The sequence below is a fragment of the Macrotis lagotis genome, chromosome 4 (genome assembly GCF_037893015.1).
Source record: "Macrotis lagotis isolate mMagLag1 chromosome 4, bilby.v1.9.chrom.fasta, whole genome shotgun sequence".
Lineage (NCBI taxonomy): Eukaryota > Metazoa > Chordata > Mammalia > Peramelemorphia > Peramelidae > Macrotis > Macrotis lagotis.
The window spans coordinates 240,780,651-240,807,495 of NC_133661.1; the positions used below are offsets into that span (position 1 = coordinate 240,780,651).

At 34.8% G+C, this 26,845-nt stretch overlaps 1 protein-coding gene and 1 pseudogene across 1 annotated transcript in view; both read right to left on the bottom strand.

The window, feature by feature from the left end:
• TSHR (thyroid stimulating hormone receptor) overlaps positions 1–26,845 on the bottom strand; it is a 174,412-nt gene that overhangs the window by 137,942 nt on the left and 9,625 nt on the right. The window lies entirely within an intron of this gene.
• On the bottom strand, positions 8,584–9,442 carry LOC141520346 (TIP41-like protein; annotated as a pseudogene).

Consider the following 26,845-nt stretch of genomic DNA (forward strand, 5'->3'; position numbering starts at 1 on the left):
TAAAGTTGGCTCTAATCCCAAGGTATGAGAGTTAATGTCTCAGGCTTACAACAACACTGTCATTGCAAAGGCAAATGTTCTTACTTCCTGCTCACACTTTTGAGGCTTAAACTTCAATTTGCCATTCTGCCCCAGAATCAAAACCAGGGACTCCACTATCCTACAAGAAACCATTGCTAGCAGGGCTCACCCCTCTGCAATCATCACTGCGATGTGCTTGCTCATCTTTCCCCACAGCCATAGCCTGGCATCTGATCAGCATACCTGGGCCCCAGGTCTAGTGCATTCTTGCCCTGAAGTTGAGACTGACAAGGCTATCCCTAGGGCTTCTTTGTTGATTCAGGAACATCTACAAGAAGGTTATCTATACTTCTATCAAGCAGAAGATAGCTATCTATTATCCTAAATAAGAAAGCCTATTTAGGGAATTATTAATCAGCCTTTTAAAATTTTATATGGAAAAGAAAACTGTCTATTATTCCCAGAATAATTATAATGTGCAAGAGACCTTGAATTAGCAAAAAAGGAAGGAAATTCTAAAATAATTCATGAAAATAAAAACCACTCCAACAATAATAAGATTTGTAGTGCTTAACTTAGAACAGACTAGTCAAGATCCATTCAAATTTTATTCCATATATTCAAGTTGAGAGTTATTTGAGAATAATAAAGAGCCAGCCTTGAGTCATGAAGACCTAGGTCCAAGTGCCACTTCTGGGGAGATGGGGAAGAAGAAGCTTCTTTCATTGACTAGATAACCGTAGGCAATTCTCTAAAACTATGATTTTCAGAGAAAATGCCAAGCTGCTATCAGGAATGTCAGAATTTCCCAGCATTTATAAAATCACAGGGATCAGCTACAAAGAGATCAAAAAAGAAATACTTGTTAGTGGAATTGTTATGTTACAGACATTGGATTGTTGTTGTTATTGTTTAGTCATTTTCTTGCCATGTTGGACTCTCTGTGATTTCATTTGGAGTTTTCTTGCAAAATTGCTTGAGAAGTTTGCCATTTCCTTCTCCAACTCATTTTACAGATGTAGAAACTGAGGCAAACAAAGTTGTGCCTTGGTCAGTCACACACACACACACACACACACACACACACACACACACACACACACACACACACACAGCTAGTAGGTGTCTGAGGCCAGATTTGAACTCAGGAAGTCCTGACTCCAGTGCTGGTACTCTATCCATTGTGCTACCTAGCACCTAGTTGCCCATCCAGTGGATACTTATTTATTGAATTGAATCATAGAGACTAAAAAAATCCCTAGAATGTATAAAAGCAACCTAAGTGGCTGTTAGGGATCTGCAGAATGTAGAAGTCAAATATCTATAAATTAGGGAAACACGCAGAGAACCATGGAAATTAGGGGGAATGATGTAGTTTATTTAATGATAAAACTGAAAGACTGGCACTCTATAAGTGCTGAATTTTTTTACTTCAGAATTTACCATAAAATTAAAATATTTTAAAGAATTGTTTCATAACAGTATTGGTTGCCTACTTTTCATTGACTTCAAATTATCTTTTAAGAAGCTGAATATGAAGATGCCCATTACTGTCTAATTTTCATTGAATTATAGAAATGGAAAAGACATTTGAAAAAATTTGTTCCCAACTAAATTATTTATAAATAAGGAAATTTAAAGTCTAGAAAAGATAAATATGGTATTCAAGGACAAGAACTAGTCAGTTGAAGAGTTAAAAATTAGATTCTAGTACCTCTGAAAAAAACATTATTCTTTCCACCTCAGTATTCTGATTTTCTTTGGATTTATATATCCACATAAAAATAACCTTCAGAGTTATTGAATGATGAATAATAATAAAGGATAAGATTTCAATAGCATAAGAAACTTCCAAATGAGGAAATCCCCTCTCTTACCCACAGCTTGGTACCTTCTCTCCAATTTATTATTTTAGAGAGTAGCTTAGGGCATGGAAAGAATAAGTAACTTGCAATTCAATCAGCATGGATTAGATGCAAAATCTGAAAGAAGGTCATCCTGGGTTTGAGGCCAACTCTATCTACCTTTCTAATAATAATAAAAAATGAGTAAACAGGTATATATTTGGAGGACTTTTGAGTAAATCCATATTCATTTATTACTCATTCAATAAACATTTATTAAGTGCCTACTCTGTACCTGCAACTGTGCTGTTCTGTGGATAGGAAAAGAAAGAAGTCAGTTCCTGACCTCAAGTAGCTTACAATCTAATGGGAGAGACAGTATGCAAACAAATACACAAAAATAAAAAATATATAAAAATAAAAAATATATAAAGTATAATTAGGAAATAATTAAAAGAGACAAAGCACTGAATTTAAGAGGGATTCCTATAGAAGGTAGGATTTTAGATGGTACCTGAAGGAAGCCAGGGAAGTTGGTAGTTGGAATTGAGAAGGTAGAGTATTCCAAAGTTTGGGGACAGCCAGAGAAAAATGTCCAAAGCTGAAAGATGGAGTCTCTGGTTTTGGAAACATCCAAGAAGTCAGTATATTGGATTAATGAGTATGTGCTGAGGAGTAAGGTGTAAGAGGTTTGAAAAGGGAGGAGGTGGTTAGATTATGAAGAGTTCGAATGTCAAACAGAGCATTCTGTATCTTGCAGGCAATAGGAAACCACTTGAATTTATTGAGTGTGGGAAGGGGGGAGTGGGAGGGGGTGTGACATAATCAGAAGTAAGTTTTAGGAAAATAATTTTATTGGTTCTAGGGAGAATGGATTAGAAGAGGGGAAGACTCAAGACAGACTGACCCACCAGCAAGCTACTGATGAGAACCTGTACTAGAATGGTCACAGTATCAAAGGAGAAAAGTGGGCATCTTCAAGTGAAGTTGCAAAGTGAAATCAACAGGCCTTGGCAATAGTTTAGATTAGGGGGATACTAGATAGTGAGGAATTCAGGATGATTCCTAGGTTGTCTGCCTGAGGGAATGGAGGCGTGGTTTTGTCCTTCACAGTCCAGAGCAGGGGAAGATAGCGTATGTGGACTGTGGTGGTACAGTCAGCTAGCCTTAAACAAAATTAATCTAGCACACTTAATTGATGCTGCCTTGTAGACAGATATTAATGATGATTGGTTAGATAAATGACTGATTCATATTACTTTTATGTACCCAAATTAATACTAGATTTAGTCATGAGGAATAAACAAAGAAATTGGCCATTAGAGCTGGAAACTTCTCTGGAGCTGTTTTAAATATTCCCTGATCCCAAACCCCAGGAAATTTAGGCAACCTAACATCAGCTCCTCTATCTTAGAGTCTATCTAAAACCCCAAAAGGACCTCTATTATAGAGGTATTATTAGTGCTGCCTTTTAAAACATTATTGTTTAAAATTCTGAACTTAGCAAGCAATAGCAACAAAAAACCTATTCTATATATAAAGTAAAACAGAAAAAAGTTTGTGTGAAAGCAAAAAATATTATATATAGCTTGCTTTAAAAAGTATATAATAATTTTAATGTGTTGCTTTCCAAGCTGCCCTGCTTGACTGTTTTACCTCTGAACTTCTGCTCTCTTCTGCGCATTTTAAAAATGATGCCAAGACTCTTATTTCATTTCTTCTTTTCTTCTTTTTGGCTTGCTAATCTCCTTCTTTTTTCCTTCTCCCTCCCATAAAAAAAATGGATAACACAATCCTTGCAATGAATAAGCGTAGTCTGGCAAAAACAAATTCACACAGTGCCATGTTCAAAATTCTATGTTTTAATCTGCAATTTGAGTCCATCACCTGTCTGTCAGGTGTGAGTAGCACTTGATCACTGGTCTTCTAGTCATTGCCAAATGTTCCCTAGGGTCAACCGAAACTTTTTTTAAAATTAAAACAGAAATTACCAAGCTTTATCACCCATCTTGCTTAACCAAATTTGGTATCAAGTAAATTTTGACAGTTTCTAAAAATTAAGCCTACCTTCCAATGAATGAGACTTTCCACTATTGAAAGGTATTCATAAGGATGCACTACAGACTCTGAAGATTTCAAGAGATTCATTATTGACACCATTGATAGAATAAGTATAGAGCCTCCTAGTGTGACTTCTTTAAATGTAACAAGATTCACTTAGATATGAGTTCTACTTTGTTTAAAACACATGTGCAAATCATCTTGTTTCCCTATATTCATACTTCATATGATTAATATTTAACCAGGGCATTTAATCTTGGGGCAAATAGAACTAGATCTAGTATCAGGAAGACTCAATTTTCTGAGTTCAAATCTGGCCTCGGATTTGACCCTGGGCAAGTCATTTAACCTTGTTTGCCTCAGATTCTTCAACTCTAAAATGAGGTGGAGAAGGAAATGACAGTCTAGTATCTTTGCCAAAAAAAAAACCTACATGGGATCCCAGAGTCAGTCACCAGTGAAAAATGTTTGAACAATAAAATTCTATCTTGCCTCAAGTCCTTGCTGTTTTTTAACTAGTTTTCTTCGTCAACATTGGACGTGTTTTCTGAATGATTTAATAGCAATTGTGTCCTAATAAAAAATATTTTCTCCCCATTTGAGCTGAAATTTTACAAGCTGGAGATTTTGCTGGAAACTATTTGATTTAACCCTGAAACCAATTGTGTAACAGTTGCCATCTTATTAAACTTAAAAGCAATAATGTTGGTATTCAGACTTTGATTTTTGGATTAATTATCATCCTTTTTATCCAAACCACTCAAGATAATGCTGCCTAAATAGGACCCAATTACACTTGGAAGAGTGAAGACAAAGAACAGAAGAAGCAGGAATTTTTTGTTTGTTTTCTTACAATGTCTTCAGTAGCTGTATTCTAGAAGAAAGAAAAATCTCATAACATTTTTATTATATTCCCTACACAATCAAGGTAAAACTAAACATCCAATTTTAAAACTCTTTGAATTGTCTGCTACTAAAAATAAAATTAATAATCTTTGACAAACAAATAATAACCATGGAATCTATGAGATTTTATTCTTTTTTATTTTCCCCATTCTGTGAAGGTAGAACCAGATACGTTGTTTATTGTAGTGGGATAGCAAGAATGGTGGTTGTTTTCCCAATTTTTGCTATTCTTGGAAAGAATTGTCTAAATTCTTTACTTAAACCTTTGTTTGTTACCGTGGGATGATCAACTATAATTGACTTAGCTTTCTCAGCAATACAAAAATCCAAGACAATTCCTAAAGACTCATGAAGGAAAATGCTATCCTCGTCCAGAGAAATGAAGTCTGAATGTAGATTGAAGCACATTATCTGTACTTTTTTGTGTGTGGTTTTTCCATTTTGTTCTCTTTCTTCTTTTACAACATAATTAATGTGGAAATATATTTCATGATTGCACATGTATAAACTATATCAGATTGCTTGGGGAGGAGAGAGGAAAGAGAAGAAAAGAGAGGGAAGGAGAAAAATTTGGGAGCAAAATCATATAAATGAATGTTGAAAGTTCTTTACATATAATTGTAAAAAATAAAATGCTATTTCAAAAATAAGAATAAAATAAATTAATAAACAGCCAAAAAAACCACTTTTGTTGCTTTTGTTATTGTTCTTTGTTGTTTTTGTTATTGTTACAATTGTGTCTGTCTCTTTGTTAACCCCATTTAGGGTTTTCTTGGCAGAGATAATGGAGTGGTTTTCTTTTCCTTCTGCAGTTCATTTTATAAATGAGGATGCGGACACAGAGTTCAAGTGACTTGCCCAAGTTGTGTCTGAGGCCAGATTTAAACTTAGGAATTTGAGTCTTCCTGACTCCAGGCCTGGCCCTCTATCCACTACTCTATCTAGCTACTCCTTTCTTAAAACCTATTTAATTCAATTCAACAAATAGTTGCTTTGGTTGGAAATAGAGATATAAAAACAAGTAAACAAATAAAAAGCAACCTCTGCCTAAGGGATTTATATTTCATAGTAGGAATACCACAACCACACATATAGGTATAATATGATGTCAAGAGGTCAGCTGAGAAGGAATAGATTAATAATAACTGATGGCCATCAGAAATGGCTCCTTGGCATCCACTGGGATAAACTCTTTACATTCCAGTGAATCTTTCACTTCAGTAGCATCCTTTATAATCCTTCCAATATTCCTAATATCACTCTGATCTAGGTTCTACCTGGAAGATAAAAGTACTTTAGGGTTATCCAACAAACAATAACTTTTTCCATGAGACCTGTATTGTTCAAAGAACTAATTGGCATTCCACTCTCTAAACCTCTGGTCTCTGATCTTGGCTCAGTATGAGTATGGGTATCTTCTATGTGTTCCTGCCTCCCAAAAAGTCATTTTCAATTACTGGAAAAAGGCTTCTCTCCTTCCAGGACAACTCCCTACTCTTCTTGTATTTCTTTCTTTTAGGCAGGAAAAGTTGTATAACAAGTATGATCTTAACTTACTATTCCAGAACCTAGTTAGCCATATCACCTCTTAGGACTCCAGGGATACTTCTGAAGAGTGGAATGTCTTCTCTAATGCCTTTTATGAGCTCTAAAGCCCCAATTCTAATGTGGTAACCCATTTTTTTTGAAGTATTCAGAAATATTTATTCTTCCAACTGGAGCCCTCCCCCAAAATGTAATCCATTATTTTTATTCCCTACAATATCTTTTCATTAGATACTTAAAAGTAGGAAATAAGGGACTGGACCTGACACCAATACATCCACCAAGGAAAAAAAGGGGAAAGGAGATGGTACAAGTTGGACATTCCAACTGATATACAGTCCTTTTCAATTATTATAGTCTAATATCAAAATACAACTTGTTTGGTTAAGGAGTCTTTTCCATTCAAAACAACATGGCAAGCAAAACTGTTTTAATTAGGTAGTCACATACAGTATACATACTTTCCTGCCTAAAGAGAAAGCATTCACTTTCATACAGAAACAGAAAGATACTCAATAAACATGCAACGCATTCTCTCAGAGATTACATTCTGCTTTCATACATTGGCTTTGAGGAGATATAGTAATAGGAGGAGGCATTCCTTAATAGTTTATGATTAAACTTGCCTAATAAGGTTCATTTTGTGGGTGGTTCACAACAGCACCATTTTGTGAAACAACTGGGAAGCTGAGAATGAGACTTCAGAGGGTTCCCGGTCCTTCTGTCTGAGCTACAATTTCTTAGTAGGACAGTCTCCTTGGCTGATCCTTCTGGACAAGATTGTAGCATCCTACTATCTCTGAAACCTTTTCAAAGGGTGAAAGCAGAGGAACTGCATTTTTTTTTTTTATGTTATTAAGACCATTTAGTGATCTCTCCTTCAGGGGAAGGAAGGCAAGGAAGAAACTCCTCCTAACTAAATCAAAAAGTTGTTACTTCCTTTTAAAAAAAGGTAACAAAACCCACTTAGCTTCAATAAATCTCTTACCTAATGCTTAACAGTAATCAGCTTCTGCTTTCCATGCACTGTGCAGATAGGCAAAGCAAACCATATAAAATGTTTAAAAGGCCTTTTCTTTTAACCTATTTTTTGCACTTTACTGAAAAGCAATCCAGTCGTTTCCCAATGAGTCTTAAGTTTATTCATTTTTTACTGAGTTCCCTCCTGTCAGTTAAGAAACCTGAAATTTTAAATATAAAAACTAGGTTTTATTTTAAAAATATTTTCTCCTCATTTTCTTACCCCACCCCATGCCAACCCCCCAATAATTTTCCCCAAAAAAAATCTAGCTTCAGGACTTCATATTTATTATATTTCTTCTTAATACCAGATTCAAGAAATATATATATATATATATATATATATATATATATATACCTAAAACTTCTCAGTACTGATATCAACTTCAGCATATTTATTCACATTAAGATGTGATTTAAGATAGAAGTGCAAAAACGCCAATACAACAGAACTCAAAAGAAGGCAACTGCCTAAGATGCAGGCCAAAAATTTCTTGTAATACCAGCACACCTGTCAGTGAGGTCAGAGCTGAGGAATATACACCATTAACTGCTGTTTCAATGGATGAACTAGATTGAACCTCTGGAAATAAATTTGTTTTTTTTGGCATTATTTATGAACATTTTGCCTTAAAATTCCATTTAACAAAGGCTTTTTTAAGGGAAAATAAAAACTTACTCTGTGAATATAAAATGTGAGATTAACTTTGGAACTCAAGTCACTTCTTGCCAGTTGTGCCTTTTATCACTATTTTTCTGCAAAGCTAAAATGGATAAACTATCAAAATGCAATCTTTCATTTTCCAGAAATTCTTCGAAAGTTGTAACAGAACTTCTAGATTTTTGGTTCATCTAATTAATCTCTTCATGCAAAACAGTATTTGTAGTAATTACATGCCCACTGCCTCTGATTACTCCTTAGGACATATAAATATCTATTTCTGAGGTCCCATTCTCTAACAACTGAAAACCTTAGTTCCATTCATTCTCCCATTAATTTTAGATATGGATAGAAATGAACAGGTGTTACAAACAGAGGGTGTGTAGATCCTGCCTACATCAAGCTTTCATTTTCTTTTCTTTAAGGCTACAGAAAATTTGGACACAGGGAAAGGCAGTTCATTGTCGCTTAGACAACCTCCCTTGACCCCCCCCCAAAAAAAAAAAGCAGTTGTCTCCAGTGAGGGTTCCACAGAGAACTTATATTGTATGACATTTTATTTGGATTCCATGCATTTATTTTCCTGTGTTGCCTCAAGGTTGAAATCCTTTCTTCCTGGAAACTCCAGTTTCTCACAGACCGCCTCCTTTATAGGTAGGTATTGTGATATTTCATTAGGCTCTGTAAAGAGGGCTGGTGGAACATGCATTAAATTTGCTATTTTGCTCTCTCTTGAAGTGTATTCTCTTAACATATAAGTCTTGTCAGCCTCATGGTAGAATCTTGTGTCATTCATCCTGATGAGCACACCATCAATTCTTAAGAAAAATCTCAACAGCAGGAAAAAGCTAGAAGGCATCACTCTAATTTTCACACTTAAGCTTGAAACTCCATGATCATGAAGTTCATCTTCAAACAACAGAACTTCCTCAAAAAATTTAATCTGTTCCCTGGCTTTCAATTTCTCTGTATCTATATGATCTGTTGTAGGCACAACCTTTAATTTAAATGCTTCACCAAGCAATGTTCCCTTGTAATCTGTTGTATAGGTCCAGTCATAGGGTTTAATAATCTCTTTGGAGTGTTCACTCTCCGTTCTGCTCTCTTGCCATTCTTCAGCGCATGCAACCTCTTAAGCATACCCTGGTCGTTGTTTACACATTTTAAAGCATCAGTCGCATTGAACTCAATTCCAAAGCCAGAAACATGTTGGATTCTTAAAACGTTGTCTCCAAACATCATTTCAGGAAGAGATGGCATGTGCAGCTCACCAGCTAATTTCTCCACATCGGCCGACTTCATGATGTGCGTCTTGGCCGCCGTCAGCTTCCAGGGCCCGAAGGAGAAGTCCTTGGCGGCTGCTCTGGAAGCCGTGGATCATCATGGCCAAGGTGGCGGCGCGGAACCAGCGCGGGCGGCGGCGGCGGCCTCCCTGCTCCCCCATCCCCACCTCCCCCAGCCCCGCCCCGCCCCCGTGGTAACCCATTTTAAACCACCATTTTAAACTCTCATTCCATTTAGCTCATTAACATCAATTAGCTTTTACACAATGTCATTTACTAAAAGATAGTAAAAATACAGCAAGAACAGGAGAATAAATATTTCCTCCCATACTTCCATTATTGTAGGGTCACCATTTCCTTTAAAGTACTTCTCTGTCTGGAGAGAATGGCTTTAGATTTAGCTTAGTTTCTGCATAGCATTGGTCATACAAAGTTGATGTCTATGTATAATTTTGCTGTAGGATGAGCCTTTGTTATTGCTGGGTTAGGTCCTAAAGTTGTCCCTCTCTTAGTAAATGTTAGTTGACTGGCTAAAAATGGGCAATCTAAGTAAGTCTCAGGAATCTCTTCATTATATTCTTTAAATTAAGAGATAAACATTTACTGAACAGATCAGAAGAAAGGTAAAGATACAATATGATGACACATTTGCAAAAGTTAGATTTTAGAGGGAGACAATCAGCAACTCATCACTGTATAACACTTCTACTTAACCCTACTGAACTAAATAGAATTCTTCTAAAAATCTCAGTGCTACTTTTTTTGTTTGTTTGTTTGCTATATTCTGAGAAGCAATTTACTGATGCCAAGATAGAGAAGAGGCTGTCTGGCATAGTTGATAGAAGGTTCATCTCAAAACCAAGCAGAATTCCATTCAAATTTAACCTCTATAAACCTGCAATATCACTTTTAGAAATCTATTTACTTTCTCATTGTTCTCAACAAATGTTTAAGATTAGAAGGTGCTAAGTACAGGTCTAATTTGTATCTATCTAGCTAATATTGTTAGGAATTGCAGTTTCTTTTTTGTTTTGTTTTTTATTTTGTTTTGCTTCCACTCCCTCTTATTCTCCCCCAACCCAGTATACCTGACTGGGTGGAGGAGGGTGTGTGTGTTTGTGTCTGTTTGTGTGTGTGTGTGTGTGGGTGTGGGTGTGGGTGTGTGTGTCTGATTGGTGTTGGTCCAGGGCTCATTCTAGTTGTAGGAGTGTTGAGGGAAAACTTGATGGGAGGAAAGGGAGCTTCCAACCCCATACTTGTCTTTTTATTACTATTGTTGTTATTCCGTCCTTCAGTGAAGTTCAACTATTTGTGACCCTGTTTCCTATATTGTCTATGGGGGTTTTCTTGCAAAGATGCTGGAGTGGTTTACCATTTTCTTCCCCAGAGGATTTCTGCCTTCTATTTAATTGAGTACTTTTTTTAAAAAAACTTGTTAGAAAAACTACATTTATTGGATTTTTATTATTGATTTTATAGTAAATGCCTTTGACTGTCCTTGTCTTTAAGCTGTTTGGTACTCTTTGCTACTTGAGGGTATAAAAGACCAATGGAAACCAGAGGAGAACAATATCCTTTCTTGGTACAGTTGGAGTTATGTTTTCTAATTGGAAGCATTAGCACAAGTCCTTTCTTAAGGATAGTCACTAAAATTGGGCCCTATTGCATAAATTTACCTCATGACCCAAGGTTAAATATATATTTGTGTTTAAATATATGCACAAATGGGTGTACATGTGTGAGATTTACATATAATCACATGAATATGTATATTCATGCATACACATGCCATACCTTTGGCATGTGTTTTAAGGTAAATTTATATAAAAGAAGTCAAATTTGGACTATTTGCTTGGATTTATATGTATTCAGATCTAAGATAAATGATATGTGTGTGTGTGTATACATAATCTCTATCTGTATATCTACTTCTGTGTAATTATGTATGTATATATGTATATTTATATTTAACATTGGATCATATCTATGAGGTATATTTATGCAAAAAATATATGCATATTCATGTATCCTTATATTATGTGTATTTAATTACTTGTAATCTAAAATTTGTTCCAATGACCATTGAGGTGGTACATTACTGGAGCGACTGGATGAAAACTGAGTTTTTATTCTCATTACTAGTGAAACCAGAAGGACACACATATTAGAAATCCATGTAGGGCTTTATTGGTGCCATTTTATACACTAAAAACTTACCTCACATAAAAACTTGACCTTATCATATATTTGACTGATGATTCCTTTTCTGAAATTCCCTTTGTAAGGTAACATATGATCTTCTCCAGAAATATATTAATTTATTTTAAAGAAAAAAAGAAACACATAAACTATCACCAATAGGTTTTTGAGTGATTTATATCTCTGAAAATGAGTTATCTTGGATTTTATATAACAAGCCTAAAACTAAATACAAACCTAGTCTAGTCCTTTTCATAGATGATCCAGGAAAAGAAATCCTAGAGTTAATTCTTCTCCAGATAATTTGAGATGCTTTTTACCAACATCCCTTAATCTTTTCCCTCTATAAACACCCTGGCATAATAATTGTAATTTCAGAGAAAGTCTTATTTTATAAAAGTTTTACTAGCCTTAAGTGTTTTGTTTTGTTTGTTTGGGGGTTTTTTTGGTCCAGGAAATGCATACTAGAGTAGCATGGGTAATGAAGTCTGTCACTTTCTTCTTTATTATTTAAATAGTTCTTTCCTACTGAAAATGTTAATATCTTGGATCAAGACAAAATGTGCAAATATGCACTTTACCAAATGTGCAAATGAAACCAAACTGGGAAAGAGAGCTAGTAGGTTAAACAACCGAATTGGGATCCAGAAAAATAGTTAAGACCATGTGATTAATGAATGACTGATATTCTATCAATTAACAATTGAAATTAATAATCTGAAATTTAAAAGGCATAAATAAATAAATAACAATTGAAATTAATAATCTGAAATTTAAAAGGCATAAATAAATAAAAGGTTTGGTGTTTAAGTTTAAAGGGGGAGCTAGTTCAGGGGATAGAGTTCCGGATCTAGAGTCAGGATGGTACAACTTACTGAGTTCAAATCTGACTTCAAACACTTATTAGCTTTGTTACTCTAATTAAACCACTTAACCCTGTCTACCTCAGTTTCCTCATTTATAAAATAAACTGGAGAAGAAAATGGAAGACCACTCCAGTACCTTTGTGTAGAGTCAGATATGACTGAAAGAAATGAACAACAATAACTTAGGTTTCAAAAACAACTATACAAATAGAGAATGAAGAAGATATATTTATTCAATTCTTGTGGGGAGAAAAAAAACATGCAAGGGTAACCAGAATAGTAAAAGGTTTGGAATACATGTTATATGAATAATAACCAAAGGAATCAAGATTGCTTAACTTAGGGAAGGGGGAGGAGAGGCTTTATGAGGGAACAAAATAGCTAATTTAACATACCTGATGATAAATCATGTAAAAAGTGATTGGACATTTTTATCTAGCTCTGAGGGGAAGAGTAATGACAGAGGGTTACAGTATATTTAATTAATATAAGAGAAAACTTTCTAATAATGTGGGCTGCTCAAAAATGTGAGGAAGGAGGAAGAAGAAGAAGAAGAAGGAAAAAAGAAGAAAGAAGACAAAAGAAAAAAGAAGGAAGAAGAAAATGAAAGAAGGAAGAAAAAGAAGGAAGAAGGAAGAAGAAGGAAGAAGAAAGGAAAAAAGGAGGAGGAAGAAGAAGAGAAGGAAGAAGAAGAAGAAAGAAGAAAAGGAAGAAAAAGAAGAGAAGGAAGAAGGAAGAAGAGAAGAAAAAGAAGAAAGAAGAAGAAAGAAGGAAGAAAGAAGAAAAGGAAGAAGAAAAAAGGAAAAAGGAAGAAGAAAAGAAAAAAGAAGGAAGAAGAAGAAGAAGAAAACAAGAAAAATTATGATACGGTAGGAAGAATATCAATTTTGGAATCAGAGGATCCAGGTTCTAATTCTGACTATAAACTGAGAAATGTTGGAAACGTAATACTATTCATTGGCTTTAATTTTCTGATCTGTAAATAGTTTTGGACTAGAAGATCTCTATGGAACTCCTAGCTTTTGTTGTTCATTTGTTTTTTTGGTCTTGTCCAACTCTTTATGACCCCATTTGGAGTTTTCTTGACAAAAGGTACTGCTATTTCTCCAGGTCATTTTACAGATGAGAAAAACAGCATAAAGGGTTAAATGACTTGTCTCAGGGTCACATAGCTAATAAATATCTGAGACCAGATTTGAACTCAAGATGAATCTTTCTGATTTCAAATCCAGCACTCTATCCATTGTGCTGCCAACTTTAAATCTTATCAGAGTATAAAGAGATAATAAATTTCCTATACCTGAAAAGGTTCAGAAATAGATGATTATATGTCAAGGATGATTCTACAAAGGATTATTGAATTGAGTGAAAGGTTATTTAAATCCCTTTCAACTTTAAAATTCTATGAAAATCCTAATTCTTTCACCTCATTTTTTTAAAGACAATCATCAAAGACAAAGCATAATATATTTTAAAAAGTTGTCAAAATAGAATTTAAGTGCAGGCCCCAGTTATTCCTTAAGACTGAAATAATTTTTAAAAATTCTTTTCAGGAAAAAACAAAAACTTAAATTAAAAAGAAAGATAAAATTCTTTTCAGGAAACTAACCAACCTGGGGTTGCCTTAGTCAGTAAAACCAAAGTTTGTAGCAGGCAAAATTCAATCCAAAAATGTAACTTTCTAGCACTATATGATTATGAGAAAGAAAAAAGAAATTGCAATGGCTAAAAAAAGAAGTTAGCAGGATTCATTATTATAAATCAGATACTATGATCACGAACTCCCTTCTTTTCACTATTATGAATGCAATATATCTTGAGCTGAGGAGAGATAAGTAGGCCTGGAATGATGTAATTTAATTCATAATTCCTTTAAGTAGGAGAAAGAGAGGATGAGAGCCAAGATGTAACTATACTCCTCTTTCCTTAGAATACTTACTATTTAAGAGATTAAAATTTTTCATTGTCAGATATCACTTGGTTCTTCTAGTATGCTATTAGGCTTTAAGGTGGTTTTTTAACTTCTTTGTTTAGAGTAGGTGAAAGTACAGTATGTATCTGCTATATGAATGAGTACACATATACTTAAAATAGTGATAAAACTGATATTCTAGATGTGAGAAACATTATAAAAATAAGAGCAATCTGGCTATTTTGTTTGGCAAATCATGCACTTAAAACTGCTGAACCATTAGGTACATACACAGCCTAATGTGTTCTCTGGGACAAAAAATAATAGGCTCATAAGATCATAAGAGAGCATTATACAGAGTAACTGGAATATTATAATAAGAATCAACTGTGTAGGATTTAGATACTCTGATAAAGACAGTGGTCCAAGACAATGCCAAGGACTTGTTAAAAAAAAACAAAACTCTACCTCCAGAGAGACAACTGATGAACTCTGAGTATAGATTGAAGCATATTTTTAATAATATTTTTGTCTTTTTTTTGCAACATGGTTAATATGGAAATATGTTTTGAAGGCCTTCACATGTATAATGAGTATCATATTGCTTGCCTTCTCAAAGATGGGGGCTGGAGAAAAGGGAGATTTGGAATTCAAAAATGAATGAATTTAAAAGTAAGCAAACATTAATTTTTAAAAATGATGAGGAAATTTAGGTCCAGAGGACTTATCCACCATCAAGAAGATTGAAAGTGCTATAATAATAATAATAATAATAATAATAATAATAATAATAATAATAATAATAATCAAAGTAGTCAAAGAATAGGTAATCTCATTGTAGGACATTCTGCCTAAGACTCAGTTTTGTACTGTCAGATGGTTTATCTTCATATACACATATTTTTATCCCTATTATACTGAGGCTCAAAGAGGACTACAATTATATACTACTACTAAGTGATAATACTTGAATACTTCATCCTAATTCACTGTTTAATCTCTTATAATTTGAATGAATAAATCAATGAATAAAAAAGTATTTATTAAATACTTATGTATTGGGAACTGTGGCAGGTAATGGAGATTAATATATAAAGTGAGTCAGTCCTTGCTTTCAAGATGGTTACATTTTTATAGGAGCAGACAACACATAAAACGGGGTAGTGTCCAGAAAAGGGAGTTTGATCTGCAAACTATGAATGCTGCCATAAGGAAATAAATAACATACCTTTTCTAGTAAAATTGATAGTACTGATTGGGATACCATTCCCAGAGCAAGAGATGGAAAACAGGGGAGGAGGAGAGGTATTATGTTAAGAAGCTTAGATAGATTCTAATTTATTGTGGAAGGATGTGAAACATGTTTTGGGGGTAGACAGATCTATTGGACGGAGTGAGTTTGTTCACCAGTCAGTCTCATTCACCAATCAGGACAGTTTGAGTATAGGATTAATCTCCATTTATTCTCAAATGGTTTCCATTTACCCATCCATAAAATGAGCACAATAATATAATATCTATCTCACAGGGTTGTTGGGAAGAAAGCACTTTGTAAACTATAAAAATATGTATTAGTATTATTATTGTTGTTGTTGATATAATAGGATTTGAGAGGTAGTGTCAAGTAATAGATAAAATACTGACCTTAGAGAAAAACCTGGATTCAAATCCAACCTCTAATACTAGTTGTATGATCCTGACTTAACCTAAGGGCATTTAATAGTACCCACTTCATAGAATTACCTGATAATTAAATGAGAGGCAGCTAGGTGACCTGGACCTAGAGTTAGGGAGACCTGAGTTCAAATCCTATCACTCCTTAGCTGTGTGGCACTGGATAAATCACTTAATCTCTTCTGAGACCCTTATAAATGAGTATCTCATTTGTAAAATGATGACATTGGACTTAATGGCAACTCAAGGTCCTTTCTAGCTCTAAATCTATAATCTTATATTATCCAAGAGATCAGTAATGAAGGACAGAATTCAAAAAATTCATGCAAAAATATGAATGCAAAAAAAAGGTATATTTCCAAAAACCAGTAGAATACTTAATGACTAATTGAAAGTAGGTTACCCCTACATGGCATGATTTTAGTCGTCTTGGAGAACTACTATACCTTTCTAGTCATTATACTTTTCACCCCCAAAATCCTTGGCATGAATCTGCAACTATATTCTATAACAACTTGGGGACTGTGGAATTACAGAATGCTAGGGTAGAAAGAGTGCCAAAACAAGTCAAAGAAATGTTACTGTTGTTTAATCGTGTTTGACTCTTCATGATCCCATTTGGGGTTTTCTTGGCAAAGATACTGTAGGGGTTTACCATTCCTTTCTCCAGCTCATTTTAGAGGTGAAGAAATTGAAGCAAACAGGTTAAAGTGGCTTGCCCAGGGTTGCACAGTCTGAGTGTCTGTCTGAGACCAGATTTGAATTCAGGAAGAGTCTTCCTGATTTTAGGACCAGCACTTTATCTACCACTCCACCTAGAAACCTCAGAAATCTTCTAATCTAATCACCTGATTTTGTAGATGAGAAACATGCAGAAGAAGTAACTTGCTCAAGATCACATTGGGAGGAAATAACAAAGATAAGACTTGAGCCTGGGTCACCTAATTCCAAGACATTATTCTTTCTATTCCATCAAACTGCTCTTGTTTTTATTACAGGGACACTGAGAATTTTATGAAAAGTTCAGAATTTAAGGTTTGTCATGATAAAAACTTTGGTCCTTCAATTCCTAATACAGCATTTCTTTCTAACAAGAGTAAAGGTAGAGTTTCTGGGAATTGTTTTTGATCAGTTACTGCAGTTATTAAGATTCTGGCTGCTAGGATATCTTGCGGTAGGATTAGTCGATTCTCTTTATATTCCCTCTGCTGAAAAAATAAAAACTTTCTGCAGCAGCATAAAAATCATCCACCCTCCAATAGATAATTCACATAATTTCTAGGCAACTGAATTGTAATAATTTTAATAGATCAGAATTTTCTAGAATAAAAAAGATCTCAAAGTTAACTTGCATTATGAGATATTCTGGATCCAGCAAGGGAGACTCAATTATTATGCTTTCACTGTGAACATTTTTATACCTCTAAAATCAGTGAATACTATAAATCAGGACTTCAATTATTGTTGATTGTTTAGTCTTAAGAAAGTGATGAAGAAAATGTTAATAATGCTTATTAAACTTAAATGCAAGGGGCCGCTAGGTGGTGTAGTGGATAAAGCACCGGCCTTGGAGTCAGGAGTACCTGGGTTCAAATCCCATCTCAGTCACTTAATAATTACCTAGCTGTGTGGCCTTGGGCAAGCCACTTAACCCCATTTGCCTTGCAAAAAACCTAAAAAAAAAAAACCACTTAAATGTATGCTGTGTGTACTTTTTTTTTTTTGAGAACTGGCTATTAAACATTTGCCAGCACACTCCCTCCTCTGCCCCCTGGGATAAATAAAGACAGAAAGTCTTTGAACAGATTTTTCCAAGTGTGTGAATGCAGAAGATAGAAAATATCTTTTGCAAATCCAAACAAGAGAAATGAGTTTATCTTGGAGGATTAAGCATCATCTGAAATGTGGAATAAGAGAATCAATGGTCACTGACAGCAGATTGACAGAGAATATGACATTTTGGAAATAAACCTCAGAATTAGGAAGACCCTTCAAGTCTTAAGACTTGATGTATATTTGTGAACATTAACTTCAGTAATATAGGCGGCAAATGATTGTCCATCAGTATTAGGGGATTCCTTATATTGAGTTCCTTGTATCCATAAACTTACAAAATTTAGATTGGAAAACACAAAGGATAGTTCTTTTATGTTTCTTAAATGAATAACATAAACCCAAAGTTACAGGTCTATAAGTTCCCCTCCTCCTTTTAAAGGAGAAATATGTGTACCTTGAGGATTTTTGTTGTTGTGATCTTCATTGTTTCAAGATAAAAGCAGAGAAATCAAAATCTTTTTTTCATCTCTTTTTCATATAGAAAAAAAGTGGAAGAAATTTGAAGAGCAGAAATTCCTTGAAAAGTTCTTAAAATGCTTTTTTTTTTAGGTTTTTGCAAGGCAAATGGGGTTAAGTGGCTTTCCCAAGGCCACACAGCTAGGTAATTATTAAGTGACTGAGATCGGATTTGAACCCAGGTACTCCTGACTCCAGGGCCGGTGCTTTATCCACTGCACCACCTAGCCACCCCTTAAAATGCTTTTTAAAGAAAACTTTTACCTTGACTGTTGCTGCTCAATTATGTTTAACTCTTTGTGGCTACCATGAAGTTTTCTTGGCAAATATGCTGGAGTGATTTGCTATTCCTTCTCTAGTTTTATACAGATAGGAGTTAAGTGACTTGCTTAGTCTCACAGAGCTAGCAAATATATGAAGTCATGTGGAGTCTTTCTGACTCCAAGCCCAGTACTTTATCCACTGCATCACCTGACTGATCAGGACTGCATCTACATAAACAACATGGAACAGAATTTAGTTACTTAGACAAAGGTCAGAAGGGAAAAAGACAGATACTTGCTGGGAATATGTTTTTAATTCTTATGGTCTTTTTAAAAGAAAATTGGTTCTGTTACCAGATGCAGCAAAACAATTATTTCTCTTTACATTAAACACAGTAAGAATTAGTAAATATTTATTGAGAGATACTGAACTGTGCTGTAGGTCTCATCCAAACAGTCAACTTGAGTTCATTTTCCTGTCTTGTTACCAATGTTGAGAAAAGAATACCTCTAAATAATGGATGAGGGAAATAAGAAAGGCTGAAACCTTGGGACAAGGAGATGTATTAGGAGCATGAGCTATAGGACCTATTCGTTTTTTTGCTCTGAGATTTTGGCACAACTATTCCAAGAGAAATGGAAAATGTAGAGATATGGAAGAAAAAATGGAAGGAGTAGGGAAGGGTGAGACAAGGGTTATAATCTAAAATTATAAACAATATTAATCATTTATTCAAGATATTTTCCAGAAAAATAACAAGCTCATTCAACATCTAGATCCTTTTTCCATACACTTTGTCTCAAAATCCCTTAAACCTACTATTCCTCCTTCCTTTTCCCAGTCTCTTTCAAAATAACCCTTCTATTCATCAAGGCCAAACGTTTTTCATGTGCATTGGATTCCGTTTTCTTCCATCTTTTCCACCATACTATATCTTCAGTCATTTCCTCTCTTTCTCAATTTTTCAACCTCTTTCTATCAACTAGTCCCCCCCCACAACCTTCAAAAATGCCCAAGTCTCCTCCATCTTTAAAACAAAACAAAAGCTTTCTCTAGACCCCATGATTTCTTGAAGCTATTGTCTTCTATTTTTTTCCTCCATTTTTCAGCTAAACTCCTTGAAAAAGCTTTACTCAACTATCTCCATTTCTTTTTCTCTCACTAATTCTTCAATTCCTTGCAATTTGACTTCTGACCTCATCATTCAACTAAAACTGCTCTGACCAGTGATACCCAGACTTGTAATCAAGATGACCTGAATTCAAAACTGATCTTAAATACTTAGTATCTGTGTGACCTTGGGAAAGTCATTTAAACTACAGATTCAGTTTCCTCATCTTTAAAATGGGGACAATACTAGCACTAGGGGTTGTTGTGTGGATCAGATAAGATCTTTGTAAAGTTCATAGCATAATTAAGTGCTATATAAATGCTAGTTATTATTATATATTTGTATTATTGCTAATAACTAGTACTATGTAATATATCATAATTATAAATATTTATGATAAAATATAGATGTCATATAAATTATATACTTGATATTAATGCATAGATATTATCAATTATAAACATATTATAAATCAGATAATCTCTTAGTTGACGAATCTGATAATCAATTCTCAGTGCTCATCTTTCTCAATCTATCTATTGCATTTCACACTACTGACCACACTCTCCTCTCTGAATTTTCATGACACCATGCTTTCTTTGTTCTTCTCCCACTTACCTTACTAGTCTTTCTTCAACCTCTTTGGTTGATTACATATCATGATTCATAATTGTGGATATCACCCAAAGTTCAATCTCTCCTAAGCCCTCTGCTATTCTCTCCTTTTCCCTTTCTCTCTTTCCCTTCCTTTCCCTCCCCCTTCTAACTCATTTCCCATTCATGTAACAATCATCTCTATGCACATGATCCCTAGATCTAAATATGCACCCAGAGCTTCAGGTCCCCCCGCCCCAACCAAATAGCTATGGGACATGCCTACTTGGGTTATCTTTTGGGACTTACCAAAGTCCTCATGTCCAAAACTGAATTCATCTTCCCATCAAAACCTTTCCCTCTTCCAAATTTCCCTATTCTCGTTGAAGGGACTACCATACTTTCAGTGGCTCATTGTGAACCTCCACTCCTCATTCTCCCTCAATCCAAACAATTGCTAAATCTTGCTGATGCTACTTTTCCAGTAATCCTCATATCCAACATTTTTTCAACCTCTCACAGTACCACTTTGAAGCCTTCATCACCTGTCACCTAAATGATTACAACAGCCTCCTAATTTGTCTCCCTGCATCAAGTCTCTTATCATTCAGGGTCAATAGACGAGGTCAGGAAAATGTGACTGGCATCCAACTATTCAAACTCTTTAATTTTAATTTTGCTTGGTCCCAGAGGGTAAAGCTAGAAATTGATTGGGGGGAAAAAAGGAGGGGGGGGGGAAGTAAATTTTTGCTTGATAAAGAAAAACTTGCTAATAGTCAGAGTTCACCTAGCATAAAGTAGCCATTTCCTTACTACTAAAGGTCTTCAAGTTAGAGATTTATGATTACTTCCCAATATTGTAAAGGAGAGTCTTGCCCAGCTGTGGGTTGGACTAAACTCTGAGACCAATTCCAATTTCAAGATTATATGATTCTCTAAGAGTCATTGTATTAGGAGTTGTGACAAGGAAATAAGGGACTGGAACAGGGAAGAAGAAACAGTTTCTTCAGTTATGAATTCAAGGCCACAGTCAAGATTATCAAAATTTGAGCTGTTTGGTTAAAGGAGGAAAAGAGCTGTCCAATCCCTAGACTCTCCTATCTACAGTCAAGGTCCAGAGAAATGGTTCCCAAGATAAAACCAGGTAGCCAAATTATTATGCTAGTCAAATATTTGGCTTAGAAATCAAAGCTAGATTAATGTCTAGTGTCAAGACTGAATTGAAGGTGTGGTAGAACTAAGAGGTGCAGGCTGAATTCTTATAGTTGGAGTTCGTTGTTGATGTCATTTCAGTTATTTCTGACTCTTCCGGACTTATTTGGGGGTTTTATTAGCAAATACTAGAGTGGTATGCCATTTTCTTCTCTGTTCATTTTACAGACAAGGAAACTGAAGCAAAGAAAGTTAAGTGACTTGATTTTTGGCATTCTGCCTCTGGCCTGCTCTGTCATGCCAAGGTTAGAGACTGGCTCAGAAAAAATTCTGTTTACCAAGTTAAAAAAAACTAAGATATTTAGCAATTGAGAGAAGACATTTTAGGAAATAACAATTGGTAGCCTAACATTATATCCTTTTCATTTTCAACACATTTGTTTATCTTTTCCCAGAAATCTCATCTGAATTTTTTTTGTACAACTATATATAATCAACAATATATTAAAATGGTAGATTCTCTTTAAATATGGTAATGATAGTTATTAATTTATGAAGACATTCATTTTTCAAAATGCCTACAATGAGGTTCAATCATTTTGCTATGTGAGAAAAAGCTTTTAAAAAAATTTTAGAGGTGTATAAAACAATTACATGGTCTACTTCACACTGAGATTGAAATTAGTTTGTTCACCCACAATAAATAGCTCTAGCTATTCCAAGCTTATATTTTCAAGTCTTTAAAGGAATTAGTTCTTGGAGCACAGATCAGAATTATATACATGAAAAACAGTGCAATTGTATTTATTTTAAAAATCTGCTCACCATAGAATCAGGACCAGAAAATAATACCTTTGATCACCAAAAGATACAATATATTAATGTTTTAAATAAACCTTAAAAACATTGGAAACAAAATATGCATTGATTGGGAAATGATTGAATAAATTGTATATATATGTAACAAATTTTTTAAAATAGAAATGATTCTATAAGAAGATGAGTCATTCTCCAATTGATTGATAGTCAAAGGTCTTGAACAGTCGGTTTTTAGATGAAGAAATCAAAACAATTTACAGTGATATGATTAGAGAAATGTAAATTTAAAAAAACCTTGAGTTAATTTTATATATATTATATTGGCTAAAACAATTGAAGGGGAAAGCAACAAATGTTGGAAGGGATGTGGAAAAATTTGGACACTAATTCATTGTTGGTGGAATAGTGAATTAATCTAATCATTTTGGAGGGCAAACTAGAATTATGCCCAAAGAGTTATTAAATTTGTTAATTAAAGTTATTAATTTGACCCAGAAATACCACTACTAGATCTTTTTCCAAAGATGATTAGGGGAAAAAAGAAAAGAACCCATATGTTCTAAAATATTTACAGCCGGTCTCTTTGTGGTGCCAAAACAATGGAAATAGTGGGGATGCCTGTCACTTGGAGAATGGCTAAACAAGTTGTAATATATGCTTGTGATAGAATACTGCTGTGCTATAAGAAATGATGAGCTTGTTGATTTTAGCAAAGCATGGAAAGTCTTGAACGAAATAATGAAGAGCAAAATGACTAGAACTAGAGAACATTGTGTACAGTAACAGCAATATTGTTTTAATAATAACTGAATAATTTTGACTATTACAAATACTCAAATTAACAAAAGACATGAGGGAAGATGAACTGAAGGAATTCAAGAATCATGGGAAAATTTGTATGAACTGATTTAGATACTGTATGTACTATTTTTGCATGTCCTTCTCCCCCCCCAATTAAAATATGAACTCCTTGAAGATTTTTGCTTAGCACATATTAAGTGCTTTACTGACTCAATAATTACAAGGTAAAAATGAAAATATCATTAAAAAGAAACCAAGCTTTGAGTCTATGAAAAAAACAATGATTATTGAGAATAAATTTCCCTTTTCCAAGAAAAGGGGAGGGCAACTAGCACAGGACATTGTACACACTTGTTTATTGAATATATTTATCAAGTGTGTTTGAACAATGGCTTTTCTTTTTTACAAGTGGAGTTTTAAATTGGGGCTATGGTAGGAGGTGTCTGGCAGAGTATGTTTTCAGAATTGACTGTGATATACAAACAAAAGATGTCAATAAAATTTACTTGGAAAAAAATGAAACAGACCCAATACATTTTATAAGTAGTATTAGTGTTAATAAAAGAAGACAAAAGCTTAAAAAAATCAACATCAATTGCTTTCAATTTCACTCTATTTGATGAAACCAGTTTCTTTTTTCACCTTTTCTCTTAAATCAAACTTATGTTATTGAACTTCTGAGCTGAAATCTCTAAAGAAAAATATGCAGGAGCTCTTGAAGTGTATCTAAAATCTCAAGGCTTTTGGTAAGTAGGTTAAGCCACTTGTTTGAAAAATAAGTATTTCTTCCTCACACTTCAGTGATCCTTGCTATGTTCAGTGTTTTACAGCTTTGGTTAAGTGTTTGCATCTAGATGAGAGAATAGGGTAAAAGTTTAACAGCCCTGAGCATGTTGGAAGACTTCACTATTTCTGCAGAATAATTTCACAGAAAAGCTCATTCCCTTAAACAAGTTCATCATATGTCTTTTGGTTTATGCTAACATTTGGTATTGCTTGGGAAAATATTATGATTTATTGAGCAAAAAAAGCAACACATACTTTTAAAAAATTATCTTTGAGTTTAGATAAAGACTTCTTTTTTTTTTAGGTTTTTGCAAGGCAAATGAGGTTAAGTGGCTTGCCCAAGACCACACAGCTAGGTAATTATTAAGTGTCTGAGGCTGGAGATTGGAACTCAGGTACTTCTGACTCCAGGGCTAGTGGTCTATCCACTGTACCACCTAGGTGCCCTGACATTTTTAACCTACATGGAAAATTCCACAGTTTGTGGATATCTCACAAACAGTCCAGATTATGAGATTATCCAGCAGCCTTTTCACCATGGAGGATCCCTCTACCTCTGTAGTCTTCTAATGCTAGAAGCTTCCTGTGGCCCCTTTCTCTGGTCCTTTCCTTCTAGACCTTCATTTTTAAGAAGCAGTTATGTTCACTCTCTTATTCCTCTCTGAGCTATGTTCCTGACTTGGGATCTCCCTTGTGCCAGGTTCTTCTTTCCTTCCATCCCCTTTTCATATTTCTATTATATGCTATAATCTTCCTCAGAAAAAGCTCACCACCAAGAAATTCGTCATCCTAAAGAATGTATTCATCCCTCCTTGGTAGGATTGGAGGATTAGAGAGAAAAGCAAAAAACTCCTATGCTTCATTTAAAGAGAGCTCAAAGCCCAGTCATTTTCCAACAGTTATACTCCTTGGATTTGACTCCTATCATCATCATCCTCAAGTTGAGTATCTTTCTCTCCCCCCCCACCATCCTTGCCTTTCAGCAGTCTTTTCCCATTAGATCTTAAACTCCTTAAGAGAAGGGATTCTCTTTGTTCCTTATTTATATAGTTGAATTGATTTGAATATATTGTTTCCCCTTATTAGAATATAATCTCCTTGAAGTCAAGGACTGTTTCTGTTTGTATCCCAGTGCTGGTTGTACTACCTGGGAGAAAGTAAATACTTAATAAATGCTTGTTCATCTAACTTACATGATAAAAGAAAATTAAAACTTGCTTTAGGCCTCCTTACAGAATTTGAAAGTCATATTCTTTATTTATAATGCATCAAATTGTTTTGAAGAATAAATATTTATTAAGCAGTTTGTCTGTGTGATCAACTGATGATAGAAATAGAAAATTGAGACAGTTTCTACTCTCCATGAAGCTGTTGTTTTTTGTTGTTCGTACTTTGTTCTCTACCAAAAACATCATAGGGGTGATGTCTTGACTTATGTGAATTGGATTTAAGTAAGGCAGAGTTTTGAAAAGTCTTCAGCCCCACTCTCTTCTCCAGAGTCACATGGAAGTCCAGAGACAAAATAAAAATCAAAATGGCATGAGTTCATATTCTAATGAAAAAGAAAATATGGAGAGGAGGGTTTGACCACAGATTAGATGGCAAAAACCATTCATCCTTGAGATACAGAAAAGGGATAGATAATAGGGGTCAGTGGCTGAGTTGTGAGCTCATTCCTTTGCCTGCACTTTGTTTTTGAAGACAAGATCTCCTTCATTATAGGCTTTATATATCAGGAAATTGCCTGAGAGGGCTTCACAGTGCAGGACTGATTCTGCTGCTCTCAAAGCTTCCAGCTCCCATTGAGGAGTGAGTCATGACAGCTAACAGATGATAGGCTGACCTGGTTGCTGCCACTGCTACATCCTAGATAATGGACAGGATGACAGGCTGCCATTACTCCCACCAGCTGCCATGTGATATGACCCTCAATAAGTGATAATTATTTAACACATTGGGAGTGACATCCATAGTTGTCAATAAAAAGAAAGGTTTTTCTATAGACAGATTTGCTGCACTCCTTTATTTATAAGGTATTCTATTAAGTGGAAATTTCTGTTAATCAATCTTATTCAAGGTACATTCAATGATATTTAACATTCATGATGAAGACACAAATGTATTATAAAATTCTCATTGCCTTCTAAACCAGCAATTTTTTTTAGGTTTTTGGTAAGGCAAATGGGGTTAAGTGGCTTGCCCAAGGCCACACAGCTAGGTAATTATTAAGTACCTGAGACCGGATTTGAACCCAGGTACTCCTGACTCCAAGCCAGTGCTTTATCCACTACTCCACCTAGCTGCCCCAAACCAGCAAATTTTTAATAAAGTTTTAGTGCTAAATTTTTTTTGTTGATAATAATGATGATGAACAAAGGTATAAAGGAGCTTCCTATGAGGCATTCATCAGTAGGGATCGAGACCAACTTATAGGCTTGTCTTAGATTGTCTGGGCACTAGAGAGTTAGGCAATTTGCCCAGGCACATTCATTATATACCAAAGGCAGAATCTGAACCCAAATCTTCCTGGGCTCTTGCCTTAGTGGCAAATAGATGGTGCAATGAATAGAGAGCCCTGGGCCTGGAATCAGGAAGCCCAGCCTAAGTTCAAATCCAGTCTCATGCACTGACTAGTTGTATGACTCTTGGCAAATCACCTAGTCTCTGCCTGCCTCAGATCAAAGGTGATTTAATAGTACCTCCTAGGTTTTATGAAGAGAATAAGAGATATTTAAATGTGCTTCTTACAGTGTCTGGTACATAGTAGGAACATAATAAACAGCTTATTCCCTCCTGACTCCAAGGCCAGCTCTCCAGACTGGTAAACTTTTTTGCATTTTTTCAAAATAAAATTTGATATTTTACTTATGGAAATTACTTTATTTAGAACTTTATACGTAGTAGATGTTTAATAAATATTTGTGAAATACTTTAAAATTTTTAAGGAGCTCTGTAAACTTGTATTATTTGAAAATGAATTTGGAAGAGAATAATAAATTGATCCAACTTTTTTCCAACCATGCTAGATAGCAGA